Below are 12,341 nucleotides of genomic sequence, written 5' to 3'. Positions count from 1 at the left end.
CTTTGTCAGGTCATGATTACTTAAGAAAGGAAGTCTTATCTATTAAAAGAACTAAAGTTTTGTTTTGTTTATAACAATTTAACTTGCTGTATCTACCCGCAAAAAATCTTTAATTAGCACTCTGATGAAATGGATAACTAAGTATGTTTCACAGTGACCTATGATCCTATTTGACCAGTGTTTTTAAATCTTTTGATATTTTTGACAAACTTCCCCAAAATCAAATTCTAAATGAAGATTTTTTTGCATTGGAAGTAACCTTGGGGTTTTGTAGAGTCCCTGGAAAGTTGCAAATGATTTTTTCTCTCTCCTTGTAAAAAGAGAGAAGTTAAACTAATTAGGTTTATATGACTTGTTAAATTACATGGGAAACATTATCAAATGAGAAGTGATGCTAAATCTTTTTAGCTATATTTTTATGGATGTATGTTATTAATTTAAGTGTTCTGGAAATTATATGATATTCCTAGAAATCTGATACTTGTATAATGTTATCAGTCATAATTCTAGTTCATATCTTAAAATGTATCTCACAGAAATTTCTTTTCTTTAAATTTTTTTAATGTTTATTTATTTTTGAAAGAGAGACAGAGTGCAAGTGGGGGAGGGCCAGCAAGAGGGGGAGAAACCTAATCTGAAGCAGGCTCCAGGCTCTGAGCTGTTAGCAGAGAACCCGGTGCGGGGCTCAAAGTCAGGAACCGCAAGATCATGACCTGAGCTGAAGTCAGACACTTAACCAACTGAGACACCCAGGTATCCCAGAAATAACCAAATTTCTTTGCCAATTGCATTATAATGAGCTGTCACCAGGTCTTTAACCATGGCCATTTTAAAGTCTTTTATCATTTACAGTTATTGTTTACTCTGAGGCTTTTGCAGTAGTGCTCCATCTTCAAGGAAATTCATAGAAAGGATTTTGACAATTACATGTGTCTAATAACTTTAGGATTATGAGAGTGACTGGGTAAGAATTTGAAGAACTAATGGAAAAACTGGACTCAAGGAGAACAACTATTAACTACACAGGACTGAATGAACATAATTTTTTTATGACTTTTTCTTTGTAACAATGCTGGTTCCTTAATCTTGCTCTCCCACCACCCCCCCGACACCCCCTTGCCCCAGATTTAAAGAAACCTTTTCTCTTAAGTGAACTATGACTTCAAGCAATTTGATAAAGTATACCTTGGTAAACAAAGATAAGATTACTTTTCCTCCCTACCCAATCCCTCCAGAATTCAGAAACTCTTGAGTATTCTTTTCATGGCAATACAGTTAGTTACTTGCATAAGTTCAATAAGAATCTGTTCTCCTTGTAACAAAACACCATTAGAAACACTGGTTATATTGCCAAGGCTTTGACTGGAGTATCATATTTGAAGAGACATGCATAGACTCAGATATGACCAGACAGCTTGAAAGACCTAAGGTTGACTTTATGGAGCCAATAAAGCCTCTTGGAAAAAGTGACCCGGTCTGGTACCTTGCTTACAGGAGTCCCAGCAGCTTTACTAGATGAGTAGGGAAGGTCACTTCCTGGCAGGTCCAGGAACCTCAGGATATTTGGGAGACCTTGAGAAGAGAGAAATTCACCCAGACTGTAGACATTGATAGTAAAATCTGATGGAGAGTCCTTGGTGTGGCTTCTTTGCCTCAAGAGATTTTAAGAGTTTAATCTGAGATCCCTTATGTAAAGTTCCAGCAGAAAAGGGTTAAAAACAGCTTATATGATCAATTGCTATTCTTCTTGCATTTATGTAGATAATCAGGCCAAGTTTACTGCAAACAAATTAGTCTTACTATGGTCATTTTTTGTAAAAAAATGAGGGTGACTGCAGAGAGAAAAATTATGTTTGCACCTCTGTAGGTATTACATTCTAATCCTGGTAATTGTCTTTAAAGTTTTGTTATATACCTACAAACTGGACTGGATGCTGAATTCTTCTGGCTTCCTTAAATATTAAGCTATGACTCTCCAAACTGACTTTTTGAATTTTCTCCCATTTTTCTGAATTGGAATCACTTGAAACAAAGACTTCCCCCAAATCTCCTTGGAAGGGGCTATATTAGGTCTTCCTTACTATCCAGATGGCACTCAAACTTCAGAGACTTGAACTTTGGGACGACATCTCTGAATTAAAGTGTCCCTTCAGGGGCACCTGGGTGGCACAGTCAGTTAAGCTTCTGACTCTGGCTCAGGTCATGATCTTGAGGTTCATGAGTTTGAGCCCTAAGTCAGGCTCAGTGCTGACAGCTCAGACCCTGGAGCCTGCTTCAGATTCTGTGTCTCCCTCTCTCTCTGCCCCTCCTCCCCCCCTCTCTCTTGTCTCTCTCTCCCTCTCTCTCTCTCAAAAATAAGTAAACATTTAAAAAAATTAAAATGAAATGAAATAAAAAGTGTCCATTCAGACTCTAGGAACACCACTCCAGCTGGAGACTTCAAAATAAAAATGACCAGGAAAAGGGGAGCCTGGGTGGCCCAGTCGGTTAAGCGTCCGACTTCAGCTCAGGTCATAATCTCACGGTTCAGGTTCATGAGTTCCAGCCCTGCGTCAGGATCTGGGCTGACAGCTCAGAGCCTGGAGCCTGCTTCCAATTCTGTGTGTGTCTCTCTCTCCGCCCCTCCCCCGCTCATGCTTTGCCTCTATCTCTCTCAAAAATAAATAAATATTTAAAAAATTAAATTAAAGGGGCGCCTGGGTGGCTCAGTAGGTTGAGCGTCTGACTTCATCTCAGGTCATGATCTCACAGTCCGTGAGATCAAGCCCTGTGTTGGGCTCTGTGCTGACAGCTCAGAGCCTGGAGCCTGCTTTGGATTCTGTGTCTCCCTGTCTCCCTCTTGCTCTTCCCCTAACCCACTCGTGCTCTGTCTCTCTCTGTCTCAAAAATAAATTAAAAAAAAAAAGAAAAAACATTTAAAAAAATTAAGTTAAAAAAAAAAAAATGACCAGGAAGAGATGTAGCTGACATCAAGGTAGATTGCTTCCTCACAAAACATGGGATCAAGAGGATCAAGAATGTTCCTTTCCATTCCTCTTTCTCTCTCCGACCGTCCTTTTCCTCATTCTTGCACCATGAAGGTCTTTGTGATTCTTTTGTCTCCTCTGTGTTCTGGTTTTGAAAGGTAATGCCATTGTTCCCATATCTCAGGTCACTGCAAAGGAGGTGGATAATCCAAGCTACAAACGACTATTGGATTCGTCATGATGTTGGTGATCCTGTAGTTCTGCCCATTACAAACTTTTCTCTGATTTCCAATGCCTCAGTTTCTCTGGAACAAACTCAGTCCTCTGTCATGTCAGACTCCCCAACCCTCAGGGTCCCTTTCCCTGTCTCTGATTAACAATCCCAAACCCGGGAACCTTGCATCCAGGCTCTGTATAAAGAAAGGGGTAACCAGAATAAAATCACCTGTGTAGTCTATAGACCCTCAAATATTACTGGCCTCTATGGCTGTCACTTTTCCAGTCCTGAGCCACAGACTAAACTGGAAATTACCAGAAGGCATCCATGATTCAAAATTAGCTTCCACTGGTAGATCACTGTTCTCTTGGCTGGGAGTAAGTGCAAATGAGGCTATGGTCAAGAACCTCTCCTTAACTCTTGGGGATATTGTAGAATCTGTTGCTAAAGCAATAGCTGTCCCACAAAAATCCTTAGACTCTCTAACCAAGGTTGTTCTTGATAATAGAATAGCCTTTGATTATCTTTCAGCTGAGCCAGGAGGTGTCTGTAGCAAATACCACCTGCTGCGCTCAGATTAACACTTCTGAGGAAGATGAAAAGGCTACATAAGATCACTGAATAAGCCACTTGGCTTAAAAAAGGGACTCCTTCTGGGGTTGCCTGGCTGGCTCAGTTGGTTAAGCGGCTGACTTCAGCTCAGGTCATGATCTCAAGGTTTGTGAGTTTGAGCTTGGAGCCTGCTTTGGATTCTGTCTCCCTCTCATTCTGCCCCTCCCCTGCTCTCTCTCTCTCAAAAATAAACATTTTAAAAAACTAAAAAAAAAAAAAAAAAAAAGAAAGAAAGAAAGAGACTCCTTGAATGGAATCTTTCTTTAACTTAAGTGATTTTGATTGGTTTGAGTCTTGGGGGACCATGGCTCCAAAGCACACTCCAGATATTGGGAATTATCCTGCTTATAACATTCATAGTAGCTTTGCTGGTGTGCTATATTGTCTCAAAACCTTTAAATGCCTGTTCCCAGCCACTAGCCAACAAGCAAATGATCTCCCTAAGACTTGAACATCAGAAAAGGAACAAAGAGAATTACCAACTTAAAAAATGTGAACAGAGATCCAGCAGAAAGATGTCACAATGTGTAAACACCACACAAAAGATCGGCAAAAGTTTCGAGAACTTCAGAACAGTGGCTAGGAGTGGCACCAATGCCTTAAATTTGGATCACATCTCTCAGGCTGAAAATCTTATCAAAAGGGGGGAATTGTTAAGAAAGAGACAGCAGGCCCCAAATGGAGTCACTTATGCTAAGCCCATGTCACCGAGCTGAGACTTAATACCCAACTTAATTGCACTTTAAGCATCTCCCAGGAATGGAATCATAAATCAGTCACCCTGGAATCATTACCACTAGTGAGGTAATCTGTCTGATAGAGCCCTGCTGTCCCCTGAAGGAAGATAACCTAGCCATAACCAATCCACTTAAAAATATATATATATTTATTTTTGAGAGAGACAGAGCAGGAGCAAGGAAGGGGCAAAGAGAGAGAGGGAGACACAGAATCCAGAGCAGGCTCCAGACTCCAAGCTGTCAGCACAGAGTCTGACATGGGGCTCAAACTCACAAACCGTGAGACCATGACCTGAGCTGAAGTCAGCCGCTTAACCAACTGAGCCAGCCAGGCGCCCCATAATCCACCTTTGACTAGCTTGTGTTCCTGTTCCTCTCCCTTCTGCCTGTAATAGTCTTTCGTTTTGTACAACCCCACAGAGCTTTTACCTGCTGGGTGGGATACTGCCCAATTCATGAATTGGCAGTTACGTGAGGTAGTTAAAATTTACTCAGCTGACTTTTGTTTTTTAATACCTCTCAAAAATGTGGATTTCAACCTAACAGGATTTAAGGTATTTTCCCTGCAGAGTAGTTACAATGGTTTTATTTTTAAAGAAAGAGTGAGGGGAATTAGGGGAGAAGGGGACACTATCTGTGGGAAGTAGCTCATTATGAGATAGTGAATCAGGATTTGGAGTCAGACAGACCAGCAAACCTGGAGCTAAAACCTTCTGCCATAGCTTATGAGTATGTTCCAGTGATCCCACTTCTTTAAACCTCAGTTGTCTCATCCATAAAGTGGGGATAATACCACCAATTTTGTAAAGTTATTATGAAGATTAAATGGCAATGTCTGTAAAGAAACTTGCCAAGTTCCTGACACATGGAAGCCATTTAATAAAAATGTGAAGTTCCTTATTCTTGAAGGCATGATCCAAGATGTATGTCTTTTTTTTTTTTTAAGTTTATTTATTTTTGAGAGAGACAGAGAGAGAGAGCATAAGCAGGGGAGGGGCAGAGACGGGGGGACAGAGGATCTGAAGAGGCCTCTGTGCTGACAGCAGAGACCCCGCCATGGGGCTTGAACCCACGAACTGTGAGATCCCGACCTGAGCCGAAGTTGGCTGTTTAACTGACTGAGCCACCCAGGTGCCCCAAGTTGTATATCTTGAAAGAGCCTTACTAATATGCTGCCTTTAGGAAGAGCAGGGACAAAATGATTCCAGCTTTTTTTCCTGCTCCCTTCACAGCAAATTATGAGCAGTACAACATACGTGGGAAGTTCATTTCTTTTTCTGTTAAAGCATAGAACTGTCGGATGAGGTGAGAAAATACGTCATCTTCCATTCTGAATAAAAGTCAGCAAATAAAGTGTTGCAGGCAAACTGAGAAGTGGAATAGGGTAGCAAATTTAGGAATGTGCATAAGAAGCTACATTGTACTTCATAAAAATGGGTTTTACATTTGAGTTAATGGCCTTATTTCAAAGATAAAGGTTTTGGTGTTTATCCGTTTACTGGCTCCTGTGTTTCAAAGGCATCTGTACAGTAGATTAGGAAAGTTTAAGAGCAGATAACAGGATTAGAAATACCTCAAAAGTCAAGTCAGCATCCAGGTATCTCCCAGACATGTCTAACACTTCACAAAAGTAATAGATGACCTATGATGATGTGGACAAGAAGGATGGAACCCCTTCAGAAGGGACCATAATAAGCATGAACTTGTCAGCATTAAATGTAGGAAAAGGGAGTGGAAGGTAAAAGAGGCTTGATATTAAGGAAAAGAAAAAAAAAATCTGTGATTAAAATATAACAAAATACCTAAAATTTCTCAGTGTCCCTGTTCATCAGTGACAACATAAGTATACTTAGTTATTTATCCTTATACTGGAGGGTGTTTTAAAACCCATAAAACTATGGGTACAAGTAGTTCAGCGGTCAATCAGGCTCAGAAAAGCTGGTCACTGGTGTATAAGCGTTTCACCAGAAGTGTTTTCTGGAGGTAGCTATACTTCCCTTCCTTGATAGAGGAGTACATGCTACCTGAATCTCCAGAGACATTTGATTCTGTCTTCTTTGGCCTTAAATTCCAGAGAAACATGCTCTGAGGAGTATTTTCCACTAACCAAATAAAACAAACAAATTCTAACTATGTACCGGTATCTGGTCTTTGTTCCTTAGGTATCTGAATTGTCCACCTCTCTATTGCTCATTGCACTAGAGTCCTTGACTGGAAGGGGTCTAATAAGTCACCTAATCTTCTCTTTCATGATGGAGAAACCATCACTACAACATCTCCCAAGGAGATACCCTGCCCTCTACAAATGGTAGCCCATTCCTTTCCCTCTCGTTTTTAGAAAATTCATCCTTATGATTGTATCACAACCTTTCCCTGAAATTTTTCCCATTAGTTATGGTTATTTCCTCTGGAATGTCTCAAGTGCACCTCCATTTTTCTCTACAAATTAGCCTTATAGGTCTTGTGAAACACACAAAAATATACAAATACATATAGAAAACAATCATATCTTAAATTTCTTCCTCTCAAAAGCTAACATCAAGGATCCTTTCAAGCACTTCTGTCTCAGGATAGCATTTATTATCCTCCTAATCCCTTCCCCACTGATGTCCAGGAACCCCATCCCATGAACCAATTCCACAAACCTATATTCAGTGCCTTCCATACAACAGGCACTTTGCTAGTCATCCAGAAAATACTGGGTATCAAACAGTCTTCCTAATACATCCAAAATTGGGGCTCCTGGGTGGCTAAGCTGGTTGAGGAATCGACTGTTTGGCTCAGGTCGTGATCTCACGGTTCATGGGATCGAACCCCACATCAGGCTTTGTGCAGACAGCGTGGAGTCTGCTTGGGATTCTCTCTCTCCCTCTCTCTCTCTCTGCCCCTCCCCTGTGCACGCTCTTTCTCTCTCTCTCTCTCTCTCAAATAATAAATACATTTTAAAAAATACATGCAAAATTACTACTGGGATAAGTACAACAAAGGAGAGTTACACAATGCCTCCAAGGTAGGAAAAATCAGAAAAGCCTTCCCTAAGGGTCTTAAGATTGAATTAAGTTCTGAAGGAAGAGTAGATATTAACTAAGGGAGGATAGTGAGGGGACAATTAGAACAAAGACCCTGGCTGGCAAGTGGCAGGGGAACGGGAAGAAATAGAAGAGGGGCACTGTAGTTGGGGTGCAGAGAGCAAAAGGAGGCAAGGTATGTGTACAGCAGGAGAGAGGATCAAGGCCAGACCACGCAAGGCCTTCCATGTTGAGCAACTTTGTCTTTATTGTACAAATGAGTAGAAGCCAATGAAAGAACATAAGCATGGGTCTGGGGAGTTTCCTGTCAGGTTTGTGTCTCCTGTAGTGTGAAGTACTGATTGGATGGGCCAGCAGTGGATAGAGGAAGACCAATGAGAAAGCTACTACAGTATTTCAGACAAGAGGTGATGAGGGCCTCTGGGCTAAGGTGCTGAGAGAGAGATGACAGATTGATTGAAGGAATATTTAGGGATAGAATTGAAAGGATTTGGCAATAAATTAGATATTGACTAAGGGAGCAGAAAATGCCAAAGAGGACTCTTAGGTCTCTGCCTACATGGGTAGTGATGGTGCCATTCTCTCAGATAGAGAAGACTGGGTTGGGGGAGAGGAAGCACAAGAGCGTGAGTGCTGACTAGGAAGTCATTCATCTTCATGCAAGCTACAGTTACAATTCTCAGGCATCTTACAGGTTATAGAGTGCCACAGACTGGAGGTTTGTGTCCCCTCACCTAACATTCACATGCTGAATCCCTACCCTCCGATGTGGTGATGGTACTCGGAAGGGGCCTTTGGGAGGTGATTAGGTCATGAGGATGGAGCCTTCATGAATGGGATTCCTGCCTTTAAAAATGAGACTCGGGGCGCCTGGGTGGCGCAGTCGGTTAAGCGTCCGACTTCAGCCAGGTCACGATCTCGCGGTCCGGGAGTTCGAGCCCCGCGTCAGGCTCCGGGCTGATGGCTCGGAGCCTGGAGCCTGTTTCCGATTCTGTGTCTCCCTCTCTCTCTGCCCCTCCCCCGTTCATGCTCTGTCTCTCTCTGTCCCAAAAATAAATAAAAACGTTAAAAAAAAAAAATTAAAAAAAAAATAAAAATGAGACTCTGCAGGGGCGCCTGGGTGGCTCAGTCGGTTATGCGTCTGACTTCGGCTCAGGTCACAATCTCGCGGTTGGTGAGTTCAAGCCCCACATTGGGCTCTGTGCTGACAGCTCAGAGCCTGGAGCCTGCTTCAGGTTCTTTGTCTTCCTCTCTCTCTGCCCCTCCCCTGCTCATGCTTTCTCTCTCTCTCTCTCTCAAAAATAAACATTAAAAAATTAAAAAAAAAAAAAATGAGACCCTGCAGAGTTAGTTCCCTTGTCTCTCTCTGCCATGTAGGGATACATCTGAGAAGTCAACAAGCAGTCTGCAACCAGGAAGTGGGGTCTCACCACACATCGAATCCACCAGCCCCTCTATCTTGGAATTTCAGCCTCCAAAACGGTGAGAAAAAAATGTCTGTGTTTTATAAACCACCCAGTCTGATATTTTGTTATAGCAGTCTGAATGGACAAAGACATGGAGAAAACCACTGGAGGCTTTTTTTGGTAAATAAATAGCTCTTTTCTTTTTTCTGTGTAATTTCTCCCTTCAGATAGAGGACACTGTTATTGTTACCATGACAAAACAATTCAGCTTTTTTTTTTTAAATGTTTATTTATTTATTTTGAGAGAGAGAGAGAAAGAGAGAGAGCAAGTGCAGGAGGGGCAGAGATAGACAGAAAGAGAGAATCTCAAGCAGGCTCCACACTGCCGGCACAGAACCCAATGTGGGGCTCGAACCCACAAACCGTGAGGTCATGACCTGAGCTGAAATCAAGGGTTGGATGCTTAACCAATTGAGCCACCCAGGTGCCCCAAAACAGTTCAACTTCAAATGTCGTATTTAATAGTCAGAAATATTAAGGTTCAGCTTCATATTATTATAGCCATTTAACTGCCAATGTTACCTGTATATAATCACACAAATTCCTCCACAAAAGTAGAGTGTAATCTCTGCCCTCTATCTTACATTTTACCCAGATAATCTTTTCCTCTTGGTTCTGGAGGATTAAAGCTTTTTTCCTACTCAAGCCCAAGGACAAGGGGCAAATGCATTTAATTTCCCCCCTGAGATGTCATTTGTACTATCAATAGTATTTCATGACTTTTTTAAAGAGGCTTTAAAAAATGGGTGACTTTTTTATACTCTCAAAATATAACCAACTCGTGGCGCCTGGATGGCTCAGTTGGTTAAGTGTCCAACTTCGGCTCAGATCATGATCTCACGTCTCATGGGTTCGAGCCCCACATCAGGCTCTGGTGCTGACAGTTCAGAGCCTGGAGCCTGCTTCAGATTCTGTCTCTCTCTCTCTCCCTCTCTCCCCCCTTCCCCCACTCACACTCTGTCTTTCTTTCTCTCTCTCTCAAAAATAAAAAAATAAACATTAAAAATTTTTAAAAAATATAACCAACTCACTTTAAGGAGCTAAAACCTCTTAACATTCTTAAACCAAGCTGTGGTGAAACTTACATTATTTCACCTACGGCCTGCATCAGCCACTCAAAACCCTTATGTGACTTTTCAAATCTTAACATAGATTTTTGAGAGAGTATGAGGGGGGTCCTTAATTTTTATATTGTTATTCAGAGCAGGTGTAAGAGCCAAAATGAAGAACAAAGTTTTTAATGTTCAAATTAAATCCAAATATTTATTTAAAAGCCCAACTTTGAGGTTAACATTCATTAAGGAACCCAGCAAGAAATAAAAACCCAGTGACCCTGTTTGAACTAGAAACGTTTTCTTAAGCCATTGAAGAGAAACTTTAGAACAACCTCCAAAAACTTTTTTGGTTCTAATCCTTAATTAAAATACAGCTACTGTACATGCCTCCTGGTCCTCAAAGACCACTTTCCTCATTTTAAGCAGATTAATCAGAGCAGATCTTGAGCCAGATATACCCACTGTGACTGCACTGTGTGGTTTTTGCCTCATATTATAAACATTTGAATCAGCTCTTTCTACTCATTGAGACTGGAAGCATAATAGAGGGGCCATGTAGGTCATTTTTACATTTTGATCACTTATAAATATGTTCCACATACTATATGTGAGAAAGGTTGCTAAATAATCAAAGGGATTAAGAAATCCTGTAAAACACGATGACCAAGCAGAGCTCTGTCAGCTCTGCATTCAGTCTCATCCAGGTCAATATCTGATGTCTGTATTTATATGAGGATATCAATAATAGCATGATTATATTTTCAGATAAGAATATAGAAGGATGGTAAAAAAAATTGGGTGGATTAATTTTGTTGGAAGATGATATTATACTGGTTCAAGGGTCTAATTCCAATAAATACACATGTAATGTCAATATAATATCATATATATATATACACACACTACACACACACACACACACACACTATATAATATGGTTTTTATACATGTCTCTGGCCCCAAAGACTGATCTCCTTATTTTAAGCAGATTCACTGTTAAATAAGACATGTCAGGTCAGCTCATAGATGATATTTCTTATTTGGAAAGAAATCTTTCCTTTTTAAAAAATTTTTTTTTAACGTTTATTTATTTTTGAGACAGAGAGAGACAGAGCATGAACGGGGGAGGGTCAGAGAGAGAGAGGGAGACACAGAATCTGAAACAGGCTCCAGGTTCTGAGCTGTCAGCACAGAGCCCGACGCGGGGCTTGAACTCACGAACCGCGAGATCATGACCTGAGGTGAAGTTGGACACTTAACCGACTGAGCCACCCAGGCGCCCCTGGAAAGAAATCTTTCTATTGAAGAGAGCAAAGCACCATCAGCACAGATCATCACAAAATCTTGGCTATTAATTAACCGTCCTGTATTTTCCGACCCCTCATCTGTGGAACACATAGAAGAAGAAATTCAAGTTGGCAAGGCTGCTGCAGGGCAGTATAAATTGATGGACAAAAGCTCAAACTAGTAGACCCTTCTTTGTCTTAGTCTTTCATCAGGGGGGTTTATTTATTATTGACAAGTTGACCTTCAGGCATTACCTGCCGTACGGACTCAGCCTATAGAATCCTTATCTCTTTGCTTGGTAGTCATATTGCCCCTTTTCTACATCTCTGCTAAGACTCACAACACACACTGGAAAGAGCACTGAACTGGGAGACAAACAGGCCAAATTCTAATCCCAGCACTGATTCAAATGAGCTGTGCGACCTTGGGCAAACTTCTTAACCTCTAGTTCCACATTCATAAAATAAATTGCATAGTTTTCCCTAGGTCTCACCAGTCTTTGTTTACTAAAAATAACTCTATTTTCACCATCTCTTGCCTCACCTGCATAATAGCATCCTTAGCCTCTGTATTCCCCAACCTCCACGTTTACTCATTCAGTTATATGAATTTATCACCAACTATGTACTTTATTTATGTTTGGCACTGGGGCTAAGATGGCCAGTGAAAACAATCATGTTGCCTGCACTGGGGTGAAAAAGATTTTTACTTAATGAAGAAAATTCTGACTGCTATAAGGAACTTGTATTGTAGGGTAACAAGAGTGAATGTAGGGGCACAAATTCAAGTGCTATTGCAATGGTCCAAGCTAGAGAAGAGGATGTAGCAGGGTCGATAGGTGAAGATGTAAGATTCAGTAACTATTTCAGAAGTAGAATTGACTAGTCTTATTAACAAGATTGCAAAGGAGGAAGAGGTGAGGGAGAGAAAGGGAGGTACCAAGGTGACTCACCACCACCCCATTTGAAGAAT

The 12,341-nt window shown here is 41.1% G+C and overlaps 1 protein-coding gene across 2 annotated transcripts in view; it reads left to right on the top strand.

Moving 5' to 3' along the window:
• The window catches only part of PIK3R4 (phosphoinositide-3-kinase regulatory subunit 4), a 207,482-nt gene that overhangs the window by 17,226 nt on the left and 177,915 nt on the right, over window positions 1-12,341 (top strand). The gene's annotated exons all lie outside the window — the stretch shown is intronic.

This window comes from Prionailurus viverrinus, chromosome C2, assembly GCF_022837055.1.
Source record: "Prionailurus viverrinus isolate Anna chromosome C2, UM_Priviv_1.0, whole genome shotgun sequence".
NCBI lineage: Eukaryota > Metazoa > Chordata > Mammalia > Carnivora > Felidae > Prionailurus > Prionailurus viverrinus.
This window is presented reverse-complemented; position numbering and strand designations above follow the sequence as displayed.